This window comes from Platichthys flesus, chromosome 5 (genome assembly GCF_949316205.1).
Source record: "Platichthys flesus chromosome 5, fPlaFle2.1, whole genome shotgun sequence".
NCBI lineage: Eukaryota > Metazoa > Chordata > Actinopteri > Pleuronectiformes > Pleuronectidae > Platichthys > Platichthys flesus.
The window spans coordinates 23,448,682-23,469,935 of record NC_084949.1 but is presented as its reverse complement, the minus strand read 5'-3'; the positions used below and the strand labels follow the sequence as shown (position 1 = coordinate 23,469,935).

The 21,254-nt window shown below is 43.8% G+C and overlaps 1 protein-coding gene across 1 annotated transcript in view; it reads right to left on the bottom strand.

Moving 5' to 3' along the window:
* LOC133953185 (protein ELFN1-like) overlaps positions 1-21,254 on the bottom strand; it is a 92,511-nt gene that overhangs the window by 26,109 nt on the left and 45,148 nt on the right. The window contains exon 2 of the mRNA XM_062386982.1: positions 4,934-4,997. The gene's annotated coding sequence lies outside the window, so the exon portion shown is untranslated. The remainder of the gene's footprint in view (positions 1-4,933; positions 4,998-21,254) is intronic.

The following is a 21,254-nucleotide window of genomic DNA, read 5'->3' as shown; positions in this document are numbered from 1 at the left end:
GACTTTATGATCAGAGAGAGTTTCAGAGTTTCGTCCTTGTAAACCTTTGAGCTTTTCTTTATAAATTGAACACTTCACCTCAGGGAACAATTCTTTTTTTTCTTCTGTATATGTTTTACTTTAATGTAAAAGTTCCAGAGATTGTTCACTCAATACAACCCCCAGCTGAGACTTCTTTAAAACTGTAATGGCACTAAACTGCACCCGGTGGAGTGAAGATTTCCTTTAAGAAATAAAAGAAATCAAAAGGTTAAGGAAATATCTTTTATGATTTAAATGGTAAGTCGGAAGGAAGGATAAATGTATGGATCCCAAATGGAGGAATTCCTGTGTTACAACAAGGCATCAGACACATAATAAAGTAAACAAGATGTAAATCTCTCCAATATTTTGAACATTTATTTAAAAAAAATCAGATTCTCAACCTTTCAGACGTGCTTTTACTCATATGATCTCCACTCAACCAGCCTCCATCAGTAAACGACTGTTGACTCCTGTGTGTCAAACCTGCACAGAGCATCAACACAGCAGCCATTGCATCATCGAGCATCATCACATACAGAGAACCCTAACAGCCGTGTGATTGATCGCTCAGCAGCCGCTCTGATTCATGACCTGCCGTGTGTTTTATTGCACATCGGGACTCACAATGAGAGCAGCGATTTACTCCCGCTGAATGGAAATCAAGCTTGTAAAATTTACACTGTGTGAAACTCGACCGAGGCCTCGTGACTCAGCCTCTGGATTGAAGGGAAGCGCTGTGGAGCTCCGGACGGCTGGCGGCGCCGCGGGGTGAATCACAACCGTCTCCCGTTGTACCGGTCACCACACTCTGCCTGATGTTTTGCTGTTACAGCTGCGATAACAGTGTTTTTTACATAACTAAAAAAAGGCTCTCCATGTAAATATTCGAGCTGTGACTTGGAAAAGCCTGTTTGATGATCTCTATTTATTTGTGTTGCTCCAGGATCTTGTATCACCAAATCTGAATATAAGCGGTCTCAATTTTGTGACTTTCTCCACAAAGTATACATTTCGGCAAACCAATAATTTGCCATCATCTACCAAGGGACAATATTTACTTTTAACCACCTGAGTTTTGCAGGTGGTTAATTCCAGGATTATGAGTTAAACCAATGTTTAGAATTTACAATTCAATTGACACAGAGATTACAGTGTAATTAGGTTAGAAGACACAGGAGTCACACGGGACCTTAATGGAATATCAATCAGCAGTATTGCACAAATGAACATTGTTACCTCGGCCCAGTAGGTTATGTTTCCATCTGCTTTTTGATTGTTTGCAGGATTGTGCAAAAAACACTTTATTAATTTCCAAGAAATCTTGTAAAGGGGTGGAGCATGAAGAAGCAATTACAATGTGGCGTGGATCTGAATCAGGGAATGGAGGAATTTTGTCCCTTTTTTCAACATTGTGAGATTTTTGTATGTTTTTGTGTAATTCATTGATCTTGATGAAAACAAATCAGGCTTGATAAGGGGACTGATATCCTTTAAAATAAAAATCCAGCTCCAGTGAGTTTCAATGGGGGGTCCAAGTGTGGTGGAGGTACACGCTCAACTGAGAGTGAATCTAGGTTTATATATTGTTACGACTGTGTTATACTAAACTATCATCCATTACCTTTTAATAGACCATAGTTATAGTTGACATAAGTATTAAAAAAACATTTAAAACTGTGTTATAGTGTGTAATAAAGATTTATTGACTGTAATGTGAAGCGTGAAGCGTCACATCCCATCATTTAGCATCATAGTCATCGTATGTCTACTGCTTTAAACACTATCATGACTTTTTTAGTTTCTAAGTGGAATATTACACATGCATTGTTTCTCTGTGTATCATTAATTGATGTGAGGACCGGGCATCACATGATGAACACAGCAGCAGTCGTCTCTCCTCTCAGATCCAGCTGCCCTCCTGTCACCAAATATCTCTTTCTCCAAAAATCACACCAACCCCCCCCCCCCCCCCCCCCCCTCTCTCTCTCTTGTCTCTCTCTCTCATGCCCCTTTTCCCTCCCTATTTCTTCATCCATCTCTTTTCTATCTCACACACACAAGCATCTGCCGAGCTGTTGAATTTGAGCTCTCCATCTCCGAGGTAAACACACAGCCGGGCAAAAATAGCATTCATCTCCACATCCATCTCTGGTGCTGGGCTCCAAGATGAGAATCCTCTGGCAGAGATTTCTTACTCTCACTCACTCACACACACACACAAACATATACACACACACACACACACACACTCAATCTTTTTTATCTCAACACACAAATTGAATCTGTGGTCTTGACAGGGCAGGAGGACAGGAAGGACGAATAAATATCCCCTCATTACATACACACTTACACTTCGCCTCACACACACACACTCACAAACTCACACATACACACACACCTATGCACCCATCCAGACTGACACAGACAAACAGGTCATTCACATGCATTAGGGATGGAAATAGAAGAGCCTTGAATCCCAGGCAAACATCGTTGGGTGTGTAAACGCTGACAGACGAGGGCAGGAGGCCACATGCGACCCTGAAGGATCAGAGGAGCAGTTTGGCGAGAACAACATGGACGCACGTCTGCGCAGGTGGAACCGATGATGATAAGGACTAAACCGGTGAGTGATGAAGGTCACGGCGATGATCTAAGCAGCGATACAATGATAATGATGATGTTCTCTCCATCTTTTATATCGTTCCCTCCCGTCGATGATAAGGACTACGGCTCCTGAGATGCACATTAATGTTGTTGATGGCCTCCGTGTGATAATTCCAGGGGAGAGTGACGGCTGCCCGCGGTGCAGCCGTGACTGCAGCTCAGAGTTCAAGGTGCTGCTGAAGAGATTATCGATCACGGCCGACTGGGTAGATCTTATCAAGACACGGCTGTGAAATCTCCCGCTTCTAAAATCTGCTCAAAGGATCTACGTGTTCGAGCTGTGAGATTTTTGACGATTATTAATTTATTGCAGCAGATTAACTATTGGTGCGTATATACACGTTAACTGTATCTGAGATCTGGTAGAAGAACAGTATGTTAATAACCAGGCAGCAGAGACGAAGCCATGAAAATGTCACTGACACAGTTTTATCACCTTTAAAAGTGGCTCGATGTAAATTTTGCCAAACAGCCGCCACTGGGACCACGAGGGGCGATGACAGGATAATGGCAAATAGTAAAATGAAGGGTAACTGTTGCACAAGCAGAGAAAAGTCATAAAGCCAGTGTCACTTAAACATCAATATCCACCTTAAGTTATCTTCTATTTGCGCTTAGCCCTTATATGAACGCTGCCATCTTTGCAGTACCAATCGACCAATCACGAGTCAGTCTCAGCTGTCAATCAAGATGTTTCCTCCCCTTCTTACTTGCATCAAATAAATAATCAAAACCAATCTGCTGAAAAATGACATTGATCTTCCATCTTTGACAAAAATGTACTTGTCATACAGTCCCACCTGCTAACATGGTGGAGGCAGGATTTCTGACGTGTACTGCACATGATAGAAAATGGTAGAAACACTTTATAGAAACAGGAATTTCTCTTTTAGCGAGGTTTTGTTTGAAAGCCATAATCAACCAAGTGGCAATTTTACAAACAGTATTTTAATGTTGTGTTTGTTGATATGAAGTAAACAGATTTGGACTCTTGCTCTTGGCCACCTGGTGAATATACTGAAAAGAGATTCCTTTAAATCCTTTTAGCTCCATTTTTAATCTCCCCCAGATCCTGAGGGAAATATTTGTCTCTCTAGCAAATAAAGGCTCCTCTGTGTTCACCAGCCAGTCGCTAAGTGTGTCTCTGCCCCTTGCTGCCTGTTTGTTGCAGGTATACGTGCACAGTGTCTTTTTTTATAGAGCAGTGATTGTGAACTAAACACTGCAGTTGTGGCCTATAAAACAAACACAGGAACTGGATTTATCGCCTCGTGTTTGTTTTCCACCGATCAGTGAGGTTACAGGGAGGTGTTTGGTCATAAACAGTAATTGAGAGGTCACACTACCCTGACCTCTTACTACCAAACTCCAATCAGGTCAATCTCCAGTCCAAGTGAACGTTTGGGCCAAATCTGGAGAGACTCCCTCAAGAATCAAGAATCTAATGGAAGGAGGGAGAAGATGAAAACACAAGGCCTCTGGTCAGAGCTGTTCTCAGGATGAAGGAATGAAAACACTGTAGAGCTGAGAGGAGTCCGGGGACAAATCCTCTGTGGGTTCATCACTACATACGTTAGTCATGTGACCCTTTGCTTCTTTAATGAGAATCAGAACTTCATCAGTAAATTGCCCGCACAAACTTCCCCTTCCAAAAAATCCTGATGAATTTAAAGTCTTTACCAGAAGCAACGTAAAACATCACGTGACCACGCTTGTTGACATATACTTGTGTGTGTGTGTGTGTGTGTGTGTGTGTGTGTGTGTGTGTGTGTGTGTCCTCAGTGTCTCCGTCTCCTGACAAGCAGGTCGACTCTGGGTTGGGAATGTGACAGAGCAGCGTTACCAGCGTCTCTTTGCCCTAGAGGCCTCCAACCTGCCCTGACAGCTGCACCACACTGCTCAGTGGCATCCGGCAGATCAAACTGTGGTAAAACTGAACATCGTCCCGGTGTGAATGTGTGTAAATGGCAAATTAACATCAGTAGTTTTGCCAATTTAGCGACAGAGGAAGAGGAACATTTGAATATGTCAGGGTTTGTATGCGCTTGTGTTCAGGTGCATGGAAGTGTTGTAAGCATTGTTGTAACATTTGCTGCATGCCTTTTTTCAGTCCAGACTTAAAGCGATGTTTTGTATTCTGCAGACATCTTCTCGCCGAGCGGAGCAGGTTGGTGTTCAGACGCAGAGACAGAGAGCAGAATGGGAAACAGACAGAGGCAAAGAGGAAGGAGAAGGAGAAACGTACCTCTGCGGATGGAGGACCTCTCAGAATCCGATGAGCCTTCAGTCTCTGCACGCTTTGCACATCACTGTCAGAGGGAGAGGGAACAGGAGGGGCGGGTGGAGACAGCGAGTGGTTAGAACGACAAAGGTGAGAAATGTCTGGGAATCATTTGGCAGCTGCACAGATTGACAGTTAACTCTCAAAAATAAGGGGCAGCCGCATAAGCAGAACCAGACAAAATTATGAAAAATCAAAAGTGGAAATGAAGTTTGGACTCGTTTGCGTTTCCCCTTGGTTCCTAAGTGAAACTTTTTCACAAAATAATAAAATTGGGTTTATATAACACAATTAATAAGACACCTCAAAGCTCTATGTGTGTGTCACAGGCTGTGGAGAGATACGCCGGGGAAAGAGCGAAGCATTGTTGAAATACGGGCTGTGTGGAGAGAAGGCAGAGGGGGGATTCCCATTAGAGAGACGGATGAAGGGACGGCTGAGGATGACAGCAACATCTGACAGTTGGCAAGTCAATGATGGACAGACCGGGAGACGGAGAGAAAGAGCTCCTATTTCCAAGGCTAATCTGTGGCGCTGCCTCACACGGGAAAAAAAAAAACGCAATCACGAAAAAAGAGTTTTACAACCTCCTCCGTCTCCTTTGTCACTTGATTGCTCATCCTTGCGCGTCACAAAGACCTCGGTGTGTTGGCGAGTGTGTAGGTGTATAAAAAAAGACCTTCCTGTAACCCAGAGAAAGAAAACGACCTCTTACCGTAAAGTCAGTCTATCATTTTGTTCACTGCCCCCACAATATACGACCAATTTTCTCACAGCCTGTTACCGCATCATACAACACGGACTCAAGGAATTACCACAAACGTGACTGAACACCATCTCCGGTAGTTAGACCACTTTCAAGATTCTGTACCGACCACAGAATAAAGATGGACAACATGACAGTCCCCTGTAAGTGAAGCCAAAGGCATCTGTGGTCATAAATTCCGCCTCCTCCATGTTTGTGGACGGGACATGAAACAAACTAAAAAGGCAGAATACACATCAAATAAACTGTTCTCCAAGACGGTTCCTGTCACTTCAGGTAGCTGTTTTTCACTCTGATGTTCAAGTGGGATAAGTTTGGTCTTAATTATTTATTTTTATGCTAAATAAATGGGTAAAATGTAATGATTGACAGCTGAGACTGGCTCGAGGGTGTGTATTGACTCGTGTATTGATATGTCCACTCACATATTCTACCAACACTGACAATAACTCTGCTGCTCCCTTCATCTCTATCAGAAATATCTAACCCTAACCCTAAACAGGCCCATGCTTAAAGAATGAGGCTAAACGTCCAAGGCAGATGTTAGCATCCTCTTGAGCTAGCCCAGTATTATTGCACATTATTATGCACTTATAGGGATTTAAATTAAATTCACTGTGAGCTATGGATTGATTAGAGGAAAGCCTTTGACAGGCACATGTGTCACAGCGATGCTGTACGATGTTAGTGTTTCTCCTCACAGCGGACTTTACTTTCACACGAGCAGGAGGATCTGAGGATGAGTAATGGGTTTGGCAAACACAACCATATATCTGATGCCACTTTGGCTGCCGGAGTGTGAACCGATCCAACCAAACCAAATAAAAGGCCAGGACAGAACCAATATCATTACACCATGATGACATTACACAGTGGATGTCCCAGTTCCAAACAGGTAATTTTCTAACTTAACCTCAGCGCCATACTAAATAATGCACGATGGGGGAACACACACACATACACACACACACACACACACACACGTTCACACACACACCCTCAACCCTCTTTATCCCTTCTTTTCTCTGAGGCTGACAGCCGCCCACCCAGAGCCTGGTTCCGCTCCAGGTTTCTTCCCATTAAAAGGGAATTTGTTCCTCTTGCGCTTGCTCACAGGGAAACGTTGAGTCTCTGTAAATAACAGAACATTCTAGATATTCATACGAGATTACATCTAACACATAACACAGATAACATATAGTTAACCGAGTGTTTGCTCCTGATTTTCTTGGTTTTGTTTTAAGACTTCACCCTCTTAACAATTCATCCGTCCTCCTACGACCACACACACACTGCTAAGTGATGTCGGGGAAGTCCTGAGGTTTGAGAGGGCCCGCTGTGCAGCGTCACGGCTGCTACGCTATAATTAGATAATGGCTGCTCAGTGGAGGGTTTAGTAAACAGTAGATTTGTTGTGGGACGGTTGAAGAAAAGCATTTGTTCCTCTGGTGTTTGTGATATTTCTTACAGACCTTTAAATATTTTAAACCTATATAGTCCTCGTGATGGAGTACAATTCAAAACGCAGCAACTTTGCAGATTTATGACCTATCAACAATGGCTGGATAGGTTATATCATGCGTGCACTTTCCTATTGTAACTACTCTAGTCTCCTGTCTCCTGCCAGGTGCTTTTCTGGACTAAAATCTAATAATGGATAATTTGGTGTGTAAATGTCATATGAGGAGCAATGTGATTCCATACTTTGATCTTATGATTTGATCCATTTAATTACTTGTTATCAGTGCAGAACAGACATGTACAAGCAACAAGGATTTATATCTTCAGACATTCTCTCCCACGCTAGAGATTCTTGGGTTGTTGCATATGAAAACCTCAAAGACAGTGTTAATGAAACTGTAATAGATTACTCCTTACCCATTAATAAAAAAGTAACTGCATTGCTTCACTGCAAACAGTTAAGTTTCACATTAATTGTCAAAGGAGCCTTTAAACGTAACCAAGTGCAGCACATACAATCTGACCTTACAACTCCTCCTATAAACAAAACAGGTGACTCCATGTTTGTGTACAGTGGCTATGAGCTTATACCTGCCAAGGACACAACATTAAAATTACACAAGTTTGTAATAACTCAGAGACACACCAACCTTTCCCTACAACTTATTGGACGAGCACACAAGTCATTTATTCACTTTTTCTCCTCTCTCTCATTGTTTGCCATGCAGATCACTAAAAACAATAATGGCCGGGAAAAGGAAGAAACTGCTGTTTTCATTTTTCCATTACAGTCACACTTCATAAACTTTCATATTGTCTTTGCAGCATAATGAATCATATCTCAGCAACATGGAGTTAAATCAGCGAAACCAGATGACAGTATATAAAAACAACATATTAAGGATGAAATTCAAAATAACAACACTGTTGCACAGATACGCATTAGTTCTATGGTTGTGTGGACTCTCATTGACTTAATGCATCCTCTAGCCCCTTTCCCCAATAAAATGAAACCAAGGACCAGCCAATATGTCCTCACAACAGAATGACACGCAAACACACACAGACACACACACGCTCGGCAAACTGCATCTATGGTTTCTTTTTCAGTAAAAGAGCCTGAGGTGGAGAGAACCAGCAGGGAAAGAGAAACTGAAAGAGGAGGACAGGCATGTGTAAAAGGTAAAATGGAAAGAATGGCAAACTGTTACAGATGAGTAGTGGTTGTTTCTAACTGACAGCTGCTAACACTTGTCATGGTTCCTGTGCGTTTGTGTTGTCATGCGAAGCTGCTGGACTGAATAAACAGTCAGACGTTCAGTCACCGAGCCCCTGCTCTGACGTCAGATCAGTGTATCCACCGCAGGTATCACAAATCATATTAAATCAAAGCAAGTTTAATACAAAAATTAAATAATCTACAAACTGCCCGCACAGAAAATTGACAATTTTATTTCCTGGAAGTGATTTTTGGCTTCATTCCACTCGTTCATTATCTCCTTGATTTGAGGTTAAAAACTCAATGAAAACAAAGGAAATTTAAATTGTTTTTCGGTGAGGCGGCAGGAAGTGGAAATGAAGCAGAGCTGGGCCGGAACATTCAGTGGGAGAAAAAAAACAAAAAATGAAAGAGAAACAAAGAGGAAAAAACACAAGGGAGGAGATGGATGTGGAGCCTGCAGAAAAACAAAGAATGACTAAAAACTGAGGTTTTTCATTACTGCTGGCAAATTAGCTAAGTACTGCTGAACTGTTGTACACACACAAAAACACACATACAGACACACACACGCGGTACTCTTTAGTTATTCTTTATGCATCAGCAGTGCATTCGCTCCTTTGTTGTCCCCTTGACTGCGAACAGAGAGGGCAACAGAGAGGAGCTGGGTGTTTATTGTTATCCTCACACACTAGTGTCAGTGGAGGCTAAAGAACCCAGTGGCCAGCGAGCCCAGGAGCAGTGTGAGTGAGTCAGACTCAGCTGGTCTCCATCAGCGGGAGGTCTGCAGTGTGCGGTATCTGATTTGTTGTGAGAAATCTGGTTGGCTGCGGGCGAGCTCCGGGCGCAGTGAGCTGGTCGTGGCAGCCTCACACTGAGTGTTCTGAATGTCATCTCTCCAGAATGCTGAGCAACGTGTCATTTATTGAGTGATAGAGTATATGCTTCATGCATGCAACCACAAATGAGTTTAAGAAAAAAGGGCACAGATGGTATTGTCGGGGACAAGAATTAAAATGAATAACTGGTTGTGTTTCATGTGAAGAGGGCTGGTTCTTTGACGCACAAACTAGATAATTATCCTTCAGCTCTGCAGTGTTTTAGGGGACCTTTCACAACTGCCATGTTTGGTCCAGACCACAATAAGAGGTGTGAACGGTACCGTAGACCACAGTCTAGTCCAAAGAAAACCGGAGGTCTGAGTCCAGATTAAACGGAACAACAGATTGGCACAGTAGAAACTTCATCGTTTTGACTTTCAGACCAATTGCAGGAAGCTGGAAGTGTAAGCGGTTTACAGGATCCCTTGTGGTCTTCACCTCCTACGATATGCTTTAACGACAAGGATGTTCATTTGGAGCATTCCACCTATCATCGAGTTCTGGACCCGAAGTTGATACATTTGGTACAGTCCACAAACAAAGTAAAGTACGTAGCCAACGTAGCTGATCACAAATGGATGTAGGTCATAAAGGAACTCTGATGTGAACCCAAACATGAAGCTTGTTCCGGACTTCCAGGTGTAAAAGCTTCCTTAGTGTCCTTCAGCTCTTTGTTTAGATTTACAGTCAACAGCTTCTTTTGTTCACTTGTTCTTCTTCAATCGACCTCTTCTGTGGGCGGCAGTAACATTTTCTCTTGTTAAAAAAAGGTCTAAACCCCTCAAAGGTCTAAAACCCTCACTTGTCCAGCGATTAACTGCTAGACAAAGGTGAGCGTCAAGATTGTTTCCTGAGTCGTTGGTGGAGACTCAAACCTACAGACAGTGCGACTGTTATACTCGGACAATGAATGTTGCTATGTCTGAGGGAAGTGTTACTGAAACCGTTCCCCTCAACATCTTTGTTAGGTGATTATATCCATGTGGTTGCACAGCCGCAGAATGGTTCCTCCCTCGTTTCAAATGCCAAAAGAACAACACGGATCCACTTGAGCAGCGCCGCCACCTCTTCATCCACTTAAGAATCAGACCATGACTTCACCGTCTTTGTTGTCGAGCAGAAACTCGTTTATGTTAGGCCGGCGAGATGTGTCTCAGGAGTGGCTGACGGTCTACAGGCCTGTTAATGAATGCACAGACTCGAACCTACGCTGTGGGACATCAAAGGACTCTCCCACGGCACTGCAGATTACCTCTGTGCCTGTGTGGACACTTAAGATTCCAACAAAACACTGTTTTCTAAAGGATGAACTCTGGACGACAAAAGCCATCAAATCCTTTCTGAATAGGGAAAGAGCTGGCAGGGTGTTTGGACAAGGAGGAACTTAAGTCTGTCCGTGGGGAGCTGAAGAGGAGAATGGAGGATGGGAAGAACACCTACTAGGAGAGGACAGAGAGAAATCCACAGCGAAAAAACAGTCTGAAGGAGGCGTGGAGTGTGGTGAGAAGAATGGGGCGGAACCCAGAGAGGAACAAGTGCTGTGTTAACAGGGGAAGCAAGGTTTTCTAATGCAGACTACGAGCTGGCACTTGGACTCGATGATCCTCCGCTTCCCACTCAACAAACACATGCACACACACTGATCCTCTGCGGTGATACGGGTCCTCCAACTCAAACAACCCCAGAGGTCACTCTACCCTGCCCTTGGATTCAACACCAAGCAGCGTACCAGCAGCGGGGTTACCAAAACCAGTGGTTTTCATGGCTAAAAAAAGCAAACCTGGGGTTAAAGGTGTGGAACAGACTCCAATGAAATAAATTCAGATTCACACAGGAAACAAACTCCTGCATCAACATCGTGTTTTCTTCAAACCATCCTTCCAACCACAGCTTCCTGCAATAACGTGTTCTTGACAATCTACATACTACAGCGCCCCCTGTAGCCACAAGTTTGTTATGATCTTTAATTCTGTCTGGCTTCTTGTCCAATTAAGTCGTTGTCTGGTGAAGACAAAACGAGGCTTATTTATCTGTTAAAAGCACCAAAAAGCAACTGAATGGTGGATATTACCCATGTTTCCCTGCTTCCTGAACCAAAAGAGATGCCGCTGTAACATTTTTAAAGTTTCCTGGGTGAATAGTCGAGACAAACGCTGGTTTTAAAATGTTTTCAACTGATATACAGTTTAGCATTACACTTGAACTTGCTGGACCTGATTCTGACAGTTGAAGATGCGACTGTCAGTCAGTTCCACAGTTCCACAGACATTCAGTGTGAGCAGTGAGGATTTAATCAGACCAATTCTCTCTTTTCCAACTCAGTAAATCACCCAAAAATATTTGAAGCTGCATTTTTCAGATACAAAATGTGTATATTGTTGCTTTAAACCGTCCTTCGTGTGTATCACCAGTATGAGGGTGCAATGGTGCTTGAAATATCCTTTTTTTTAATTACAGATTCACATGTGTAATACAACTTAGCGTACTAGAAGTCAACTTTTAGTTCCATCCAATCACTAACCTCATATTTCTGCTCTGGGAAAACTTACGATCTCTAAAAACCCGATGAAACATTCAGCAGTTTAAACTAGTTCACTTGTGGAGTTATGATTTAATCTCACATTGTTCTCTGCTCATTTCATCTGCAATGATAAAACCATGGCAATATCTGGGGCTGATGGGTAAAGTAGCCATCTGCCTGACCGAGCTGATAAAGATGAGACCTCCTCATCTATTGAAGACTGTGGAGGAGCAGATTTGAATAGCACTTTGAAATATGACTTACAGTGTTGAAGGAGCTCTTGTGGAAGCAGCTGCTCTTCTGACTTTACACTCCATTAAACAAAAAGACTGATCCAGATTTGCAGGTTAAGGTTCTAAGCGGTTTCCAAATGCTCCAGCTGACTCTTTCTCTAGGCAGCACAATGACTTTGGCAGTGTGCATTTCCCCTGGTGGATGTTGGTTTTGTAGCTTATCCACCAAGCCATGGCACAGGACAACTGATGTCCCCCATGCCGGTAAATATAAAAGATCTCAGCAGTTAGAAAGTTAAAGTGGGTTGCATCGTAAAGTTTGAGGCTTATTTGAGTTGTAGTTTATTAGCTCGGTATGATGTTGACGTGTTTACGAAACTACTGGTTTTATAACATGGATGCCAAACTGGGCAGCCGTTCGTACTGTCGCCTCACAGCAGGAAGGGTCTTTCTGTCTGGAGTTTGCATGTTCTTCCCATGTTTGCATGGGTTTTCTCTGGGTACGATTTTCTTCTCACAGTCCAAAGATGTTCAATATGGGGTTAGGTTAATTAAGCCTCTTTCAGACATGCACTGAACCCCAGATAATCTCCTGAAATTCTCCAGAGGGGCGAGAACCCATATGTCTGAGTAATAGGCTCTGCACGTTCTCCGGCCAGCGCTTGATCTAACACTCCAGATAATGTCCGACTGAGCTCATGTGAGAACAAAGCAGGAGATCCTCTGGAGGACTCACTCCTAGCTGGTGGTTGATGACAAATGCAAAAATGCAAAAACAACTAAAAAGAATACAAATATCTCAGGATGAAAAGGAGGTTCTATTCATGTAGAAGACACAGATAACTTTCGATGATAGGGGTCGACGCCTGTTTCGATGAGGTGTAAACAAATACATGTGATCTCCAAAACTATAACTTACATCCTTCCTCCTTGTGAACACCGTACATTCCTCCAGATCTGTGCCACGCTGCCTTAAATGTTTAGCCAGATTCGACCTGCAGCTGGAGAACATCCTGCATTCACAGCACTTTGCCAAATGTCAGTTCCAGTGGTGGAGATAATAGATGGATGGATGTCAAACTGGTATATCCACAGAGAGTATGAGCCCAGTCATAGAGAAGAAAGCCCTAATTGTTTGTAATCTAATTCACAGAGAAGATCTGTACGCTTTAAAAAACAACTCAAATTCAATTTCAGTTGGACTTTAATATAAAAACGCAGTGAGAGTTGAGACAGTAGATGTCATAATTGAACTCCCTCAGCTATGAGGCAAAGCGCTCTTGTTCTTAGTCATTACTCCCAGCATGCTTCTGGGTCCCTCCCTGTCTGGCAGGTTGTCAAATCCACTTCCCAACAATGTTTGGTCCAATGGAGCCAATCTGTCCTCCGAACAAATGAACACGGATTCAGGAGCAAACAAAAACTTCCCCCCCCAAAAAAGTCAGAGCTCACATTTCACTCGTTTATCTACGTGGCACAGTCACGAGAGGGAAAAGCAACACCATCCATTTTCGGCTAACAGCGAAACGCTCCCGGACACACAGACACATGGTCGGGTCAGCGATCGGCAAAGTTATGATGCATCGCTGCTGGTGCTGCTGGTGCTGCTGGTGCTGCTGGTGCTGCTGCTGCTGCTGCATTCATCCACAGGATAACACACAAACACGCGTGTCTGAAAACACACCGCCTGAAAGCTGATTGCTGATTTGCTAATGAGCTGTCATGGTGACAGATACGGCCATTTAATTGGCTGGCAGAGGAGGCAATTAGAATTCAGTGCGTGGATGCATGGATGAGAGAAGGAGCGGAGGGAGCCGGGGTGATGGGTTTTGAACATTGTGTGTGAGAGTGTGGGCTTCAAAAGCTAAAACACCCATCAGGAGACCGCAGGCATGTCACTCACTTGTTTAAATTATTAATTATTAATTCTGATGATCCTGTTTAACTGCTGTGCACTGTATGTTTAAGTGTGTGAGTGTGAGTGTGTGTGTGTGTGTGTGTGTCCTTACATGTATGTTACTTTGCATGTGTGTTACTTTGCATGCATTCGTTTTTTTCCTGAACCCTGCTTCTCGAGGTTTTGAGAAATCCCATCCCTCCCTGCTCTCTCTCTCTCTCTCTCTCTCTCTCTCTCTCTCTCCCTGCTCTCTCTCTCTCTCTCTCTCTCTCTCTCTCTCTCTCTCTCTCTCTCTTTCTCTCTCTCTCTCCAACCGCATCTTTCCCTCTTTCTTATTCCCATTGTCTTTCCTGAGCGATGCCGTTTCATTCATCCTCGCTGTCGCTCACACTCAAAACTTTCTTCATAACTTAAACTATTAGAATTCAAGCTCCTTTTGACTTTAAACTCTTTTTCATTTTCGATTACTTTGCTTCCTGTGATTGTCTCTATTCATTTGACATTAATGAATGAACTGTGACAAAAAGAACAAGACGACTTTTATTCAAATTAATTTTTTATGATCCCTCGATTATTATTGTTGTCAGACTTTGTGTCATATGAGGGGGAGTCAGATTTTGACAGATACCAATTTGAAATATTTTAAATTAGCTTTGATTTGAGAGTATTTGATTTTAGTTTATTGATTAACTTGAGTTCCATTGTCCACTGGGACAAGTTGTGAGGTTCGGTCTATGAAGTTTGAGACGTCACTGCTGCACGCATTTCGATTTTGTTCTATTCGTCTCTCACTTGTCTTGCAAGCTGCTCTGTAAATATGTGTAAGAGTGTTATTTTTGTGTGTGTGTGTCTGTAGTGTAGTCTTGTGTGTGTGTACGTGCGCCGTGTCTCGTATGAGCCACTGAGGAGTGAGCACAGATCAGTGACCTTCGCACTAATACATTTTTAAACCAGGCCGTGAATAATAGATGAAGTTGGAATAAAACGGCGAAAGGATGAAAAATGAATTAAAATAATCAGAGTTACAAGGGGCCGAGGGGATGGAGGGAGGAGGAAGAGGAGGAGGAGGAGGAGGGCGAGTGTGAGATGGAGAGATGAGGGAAGCAGGGATTGAAGGAAAAAAGAAATGGACAGATCTCAAAGAGAATGGACGAGTGCACACAGATGAATGTCTCTACCGGGGGTCGTTATTTATAAAGACACAAGGCTCGGCAGTTACAATATGTACCAGCCGCTCGTGTGATTGGTTGAAGAAGCTCACCCCCAACACAACAACACCAGCACATTGTGTCTCTGTCTTTGTGCAGAAAATAAAAAAACCTGCTCCCAACACAGTCGACTGATGATGGTGAGTATCCATCCTGTTATATTTAGAGAGAGACATCACTGTGACACCCTCTTTAAATATAACCTTGTTCTGCTTGGGGCGTCACCAGATGTCACTGGGCTACAGTTTGTTCACATGCAGTAGCTTCAACTAAAATAAATCACATCAGACTGAAAATGAAGATTCCTAAATGTGGATGTTGCATTAAACACTACATACAAAACAAAATGTTGTTCCTCTGTTGATTGAAATTTCAAGATTTTGTCTGAATCAGTTATTCAGGGCAGGAATCAGGATCTTTACTGGTCACCCCAACACAAACCATGAGAACCACTCATTTTATAAGCTAATCATAAACTTCCAGATTATTACACATAATGCAAAATGTGTAGGGCTGACCCACAACTCTATTATAAATGTTAGTTTTCAACCAATTAAGTATTAAAAAGAGAAATTGGAACGTACGTGTTTGCTGTGTATCATTGCAGAAACCAAATGCAGGCTAGAGTCATAAGGTGTGTGTGTGTGGGGGGGGGAGCTCTCCACCAGTTCCTGTGGTGAAGAGTTGAGGCTTCACCGATGAATGAATTTGTTCAGATGAACTGACACAGCTGCCAATAAATATAAACTTTAAATCTTCATGCATGAAACACAACAGACAGATCCAAAGACAGGCCGTCAAATGTAAAAATTAACAAATAGAGTAAGTGTCCTTCAACTATTGTGTTCTTGGTTCAACATGAAGAAAACCATCAGAAAACGTTTTGTTTAGTCAGCAACAAAACTTTTTCCAACTTTATCAGACCTCTATGAACTGTTGCTCACGGCTCAACATGACCTCTTGGCCTTTATGTCCTCTGCCTCCTCTTTTACTTAAAAAGAGGAGGCAGATTTTGTCCTGATTGGATTTGTTATTCCAGCAAAGCGTCACCGCTGCTCTGTCGCTCCCCTGCCTCACCGTCCCCCTGCGAATCCACCGAGACGCCCAACTTTGAAGTCCTCCAGATACCGAATGATCAAAACAAGCGAGTTCTTGCTCATCAGCGAACCATCGACTGCTCCGCTGCAGATGCTCATTAAATTCAGATTGTAGAGAAAGGAGCTGGGAGAGAGACAACCTTATGGCTGCTCTTCGCCTGCACACAGCTGTGGAGAAAATGAGAAGGGGGGATGACGCAGAAAAGCTGAAGGACGAGTCTGCTGAGGAGCCTCGTGAAGCAGAGGCGGCCCCCAGACGGTTAACGTGGCGTGGAAAGCAAACTTTGCTCTGTTCTGTTTGAGTTTCCCCTCACACAGGAACAGCGTGAGGCGAGGAGGAGGCCGCCAGCCTCGTCACGCTCTTTCGATGAAGCCATCTGTCAAAAGCGTCAATCAGTGAAACAATCCATGTCACCGAAGCTCAAATGAAGGGAAACAAGCACCAGACGCTGCTGCTGGTCCGGTGGAGTAGAGCAGAGAGAACAGGAGCCGGGTCATCAGGTGATAAATGGAAGTCAGTGAGTGTGGGCCGAGATGCTCCAGTCCTCTGCCCCTCTGGGCGCGCACTGACCACACGTTTCATAAATCATGGCATTTTTGTATCGAATTGTGTGTGTGTGTGTTTGTGTGGGAACTCGTTTAAAGAAAAGTACTTTACCAGTAAAAATACTAACCCTGGAAGGACCAGTCGATTTCAAGGGGAAGGCCCAGTCCTAATAAGTCAAAATTACATTTTTAGGTTAACCTGGTTTAGGTCAGGGGTAAGATGGATGATCCCTAGTCGGGTTTTAAGCCTTGGTTGAATTTACTGACAATTAGGGATGTGATAGACTGCCTCATCATTCAACTCCATTAACAATTAACCTAGAAGCCTCCACTTATTTATAAAATAAACGTATATTTAATAATCCATTCATTCATTTAGTTCCTCCTACTCGCTCGCCCACTCTGTTCTCTCTCCGGGAAGTGAAATCCAATCACAGGAGGCCACAGGAAACAAATTCATGACACACACTTTAACGCCGAGTGAGAAGAGATGAGACTTAAAGACGTCCACTTGTGATTGGATCTCTCAGGACGGACGTTAGTGCCACGTCTGGACAAACAGGAACTGGCTAGCTGTGTCCGATTAGGACATTTTAGCATATCCCCAAACCTTGTCAAGTTAATGGAGAACGTTTTGGTTAGGCCGTAAACGGAAGAAAGTGCAGTGTCCTAATAAGGATAGATACTGTGTGTGTGTGTGTGTGTGTGTGTGTGTGTGTGAGAGCGTGTGAGAATGACACTGAAAATCCACGGACACCATGGGTGCAGTGACTGTGAAAGGAATGCAATTTAGGTGACATTGAGGATGAAATGCATTTCACTTCCCATTGTCCTAAATGTGAAACAGCCAGGGACAGATTTCAAGGAAACTTCCAGGATATGCTCCGTGCACTTTACAGCCTTTTCCATTTCCTATTCAGAAGAAGCCTCTTAGTGCTGCCGCAGAGGAGAGACTCACTCTGCTGCAGATTCTCTTTCCCTTACTCTCACACAAGAAATAAGAACCTTGAACAAATATAATCTACACTTTAAAATAGCAGAGCACCTTCTGAAGAGGGTTATTACTAAATTGAATATGTAAAGTTATCAACTAAAAGCGATTTACATTAGGTTATCAAAGGTCTTAAATTTCTGTGCAACTCACAAATTGGTGATTTATTCATATTGAAGTATTCATCATCATCATCATCATCATCATCATCATCATCATCATCATCATCATCATCATCATCATCATCATTCTTGACCTTCATCTTCTCCCCCTGTTTTCACTATAGGCCCTCTCTCACTACCTTAAACCTTTGGTCATTTGATTATTATTTGAATCAGATCATGTAGCTAATCTGTTTTGGGTTGTGTGTTGTGTTCGTTTCCAGCCAGTATGTGAGTTTATGTTGTCGTGTCTGTGATGTTGTTTTCCCAGGGATGTGGGGTCAGAACAGTGAGAGTGACAACAGGTTTGCACGATCAGTCTCTGAGCGAGGAGGACGAGCCGGGGACAGACTCAAGGTGACGTTGGAGTCAGGATGTTTTATTCACCTTCTGTATTTCTGCAGATGGGTTGAATTGTGTCAGCATTAAACCCAGAGTCCTGAGTTGGCTTTGTGTTTGTCGTGTTGTGTTTGGTTTCTACTTGTCTTTCTGTTTAGCTCACCTTGTGCAGGTGGAAGGTTCCAGGCATGTGAGGCTACAAAGCAAAATGCCAGTCGGGGGCTAAAGAGGAGGGAAAGAGGAGTTGTCTGTTTGCTGGTTCCCGTTTTCTTTCTCTAGTATGATTCAGTTTTGTTGGTGACTGAACCACAGACTGATTTTCATCCCACGTCTGTGGCAACGTGACGGCATGTAAAGATCATTAATATACAAAAGCTTCACAAACCTAGCTTGGAAGTTCGATAGTAGGGACTTCCTACTAAACTACTTGTGTGGGTGAACATAAATATTGGTCTTTTTTAGGAAAGTTGTATCTATGTCACTACTAAATGCAAAGTATCTGTAATACCTCTCCATGCCTCTGGCTCACCTCCAGTATGTGAATATGGAAACAGCCTCTCAGGCTTAAGCCCCACAGACTGTAGGTTGAGAAATCGTTTGCATTCACAAACTTGAATCATCAAACTTGAAATGTGTTCAAGTTGTCAACTGGAGGATGTGTGGACGGACTTGAGCCTTCATCACTCTCTACTGTGTGTTTGTTATTATAACCATGATCTTATCTTCAGAAATCACTTATTTGAACCCAAACAAGGATCCTAACCTAACCGAGTGGTTATTGTGCATGACACTAACCACAACTTGACCTTGTCATAAATGTCACTGCGTGTCGTGCCCATCACAACTGTGAGCCCCTGTGGGGTACAGATGACCCACATGGTCTTTCAGGTTGACGGACTTGTTGTGAAAGTATCTGCTTTAAATGCCAAACATCTGCTCTTCTGTCCTCGTCGTAGATTGTATCCGTATGTGTGGAGTCTGCTGGGAAAGCATTTCACCAAATGTCACGGTGCCTGGTCGGACATCACCTGTACCGAGTCTGAGCTGTAGTTTGTTTTTTCTCCCTCGCTCCTGTTCCCCCCCTCGCTCCCTCTTTCCTCTTGCTCTCTGTCACAAGAACACAGACATATACACACCTCTGATTTCACGTCTCATCACCCCCGTGACCCACATAGACCGGGTACTAATTCACACAGGCCAGAGAGAGACAGAGCGACAGACAGAGAAACAGGAAGGTGACGGGAGGCAGACTGAACGAGGAGGACGGGAGGCGGGGGGGGAGAGAGCGGGAGAGCAGAAAACCGAAGGGAAAAAGACAAGCGAGGTGCAGAAGATGGAGGGAGAGCCGGGGGGGTGTACCGAAGGCAAGATGAGAGGAGGAATTGGTGGAGGTAAAAAAAGGCAAGAGGGAGGAGGTGGAATAGAGCTGGATAATGTAGCCGGTAAGTGATAGACTGAGCAGCGGGAGAGGTAGAGCTAGGTCAGATGGAGAGATGGATAGAAGAAGAGGAGGAGAGGAGGGGTGGAAGAGAAATTTGGGTCGGCAGAGTGCAGCTGCATCAGGAGAGAGAGCCGAGATGAGGAGGGTGAAACTGAGGGGTTGGGGGGGGGGGGAGACAGGAGGCAGGAAATCAGTTGAGCAGACAGAATGTAGAGGATGTGTGGAGAGGATAAACGGAGGGGGTGAAGATGAGAGAGGGAGAGGTAGAAAGAGGGGGAGGAGGAGAGGAGGGCAGTGGAGTAACAGTCATCAGTATTCCGGTCCTGTGCTCAGTTTCCTAGCCAAGACAAATGAGAGGCAACATCAGGGAGGAAGTGGATCAGCTGAAAACACACCAACCTCTCCCTCTGTCACCCCGCTCCCCTTTCTGTATTTTTCTCCCTATCCCCCCCCCCATGAGAAGGGAGTGAACCTTATAGCTGCGGTAGCTTACACTGCCAGGCCCTTTTCCCAAACATCGCACAAACACGCACACATATACGTACAGCACCATAAATAAACTGTGTCGTTCCGGTGTGTCGTGTTCACCCTTTTCCCCCCCCGGGGGTTATTTCACAGCAGAGCCGGCGTCCTGCTCGGAGAGGGGGAGAACATTAGTCCCCCCCCCCCCCCCGGAGGAATTATTACCGGTGTAATCACGTCAGGGTTTTTTTCTATTTACATCGTGCAAACAATCAAGTTTCAAAATAAAACGCACCGGACAGACGCACAGATTTGTCTTCTCGACTTTGTTAAATGTTGTCAAAACAGTAAAAGGGAGAAGAAGGTTTGATTCACGGGACTAACTGGTCACTGAAAAAGTTTCAAAGATCACAAATCTGCCAATTAATGACAGCTCTCAGTACTTTTTGGGGGTTTCAGCTTGTAAATGGTGTGGTGTTGACACATTTACATCTAAGGGCGATTGAAGAGTTTCAATGTTTCAGAAAGTAAAAATCAAACAATCCTTGTTCCAGCTGTTAATCCAGATTCACCTTAAACATCTTCCTCAGGCCATGCCCCACTCCTTCAGAGTATTTTAAGGAAATCAGTCCATCCTGCTAATGGACAGACAAACACAAAACGGAAATGACAAGATGTAAAGTACGAGCCAATCGGTTATCCTCTGACAACAAAGCAGATATGAGGGTCAAGACTCAGGTGATCTCTTTCAACAGCTATCTAGCTTTCTCTCCACTTGGACTGTTTGAGCGTGGGCGACCAAAGCCTGCACAAACTCGATTTGTCCGACTAGAAATGTAAACCAGAAGTACAGAATATACTTTGAGGTACCGTATTTGGACCCATTCTGGACCCTTCTCCAAAGAGGTGCAGGCTAGGCTAACTGACGGCTCTGAACTGCCTGCAGGCGGGAAAAGGAACGATTGTTTGTCCTCGTGATGGAGAGGTGACTTGTCCAGCGTGTACTCTGCCTCTCGCTCAATGTCAGCTGGGATTGGCTGCAGCCCCCCCGATGACCCTCAG